This window comes from Lupinus angustifolius, chromosome LG02 (genome assembly GCF_001865875.1).
Source record: "Lupinus angustifolius cultivar Tanjil chromosome LG02, LupAngTanjil_v1.0, whole genome shotgun sequence".
Taxonomy (NCBI): domain Eukaryota; kingdom Viridiplantae; phylum Streptophyta; class Magnoliopsida; order Fabales; family Fabaceae; genus Lupinus; species Lupinus angustifolius.
Window position 1 is genome coordinate 7,427,852 of NC_032010.1, and position 1,140 is coordinate 7,428,991.

The following is a 1,140-nucleotide window of genomic DNA, read 5'->3' on the forward strand; positions in this document are numbered from 1 at the left end:
TGATTTTTGGTTGAGGATATGCTTGAGAGTTCGGAGAAGAGGGTGACCAAGATAGAGATGCCAAATTGTGATGGATGGTTGATGGTGGACATGGCTAATTTGAGGGTTCGGTGGTTATAACTTGTACACCTGATTTTCCTTCCTTCTATGCAGAAGAACTGCCCCCATGCTCAGACTCTTTACCTCACAATAATATGGAAAGAATTCAACATAATTAGATTTACAAAGTTGAGATACTGAAATAAGATTTTGTATAACATCAGGAACGTGTAAAACTTGTGATAATTTAAGTTGCCTTGAGGATATTGGAATGATGGTGGGTCCACAATGTTAGATGGGAAGTGTCTTACCATTGGCCACCAGGAGTTTATCGTTACCATTGTAATTAGTAGACAATGATAGTTAGCCAAGACCATGAGTTACATGGTGAGAAACACTAGAATCAAGGAACAGTGAGGAATATGTATTATTTCCCTCATCATAGAGTGCAAAATTGGCTTGGCTCTTGGAATAATGAGGCAGAAAACTATGCTTGCGGTAGCAAAAATCAATAGTATGTCCTCTTCGATGACAATATTTACAAACTGGTATGGGGAAACGTGGAACGGAGTTCTCAATCTGTTAGCCAGAAGTGGCACGAAAATGATTGTTGGATGGCATGGATTGTGAGTGATGCCCCTGAGTGTACCCACGAGTAGTGCGATTGGTGTAGTTGGTTGTGACTGGAAATGATTGATGATGACCATCCCAATTGAGAAATATTTCAAAATCAATGAGTTTATCATAGAGGTCGTCAAACCTCAATGGAGTGTCCCTAGTGCGAATCCCAGCAAAGAATTAACGGAAATAGGGTCCAAGACCATTTAGAGTAGTAATAACAAGATCAAGATTATGAATTGGATGACCAATAAGAGCCAGTTCATCGCCAATGACTCGAATTGAACGAAGATAATCACTAACACTAGAGGTACCTTTTGTGACTGAAGCAAGACATTCTTTGAGAGACATAACACGAGTACAAGAGCGATTTGCATATTGTTTGTTCAAGCGTGTCCACACTGCAGTAGAGGAATCAATAGAAGTTATGACAATTTGGGCATCAGGGCCGCATGATCCAAGAAGAGCAAGATATACATAGTG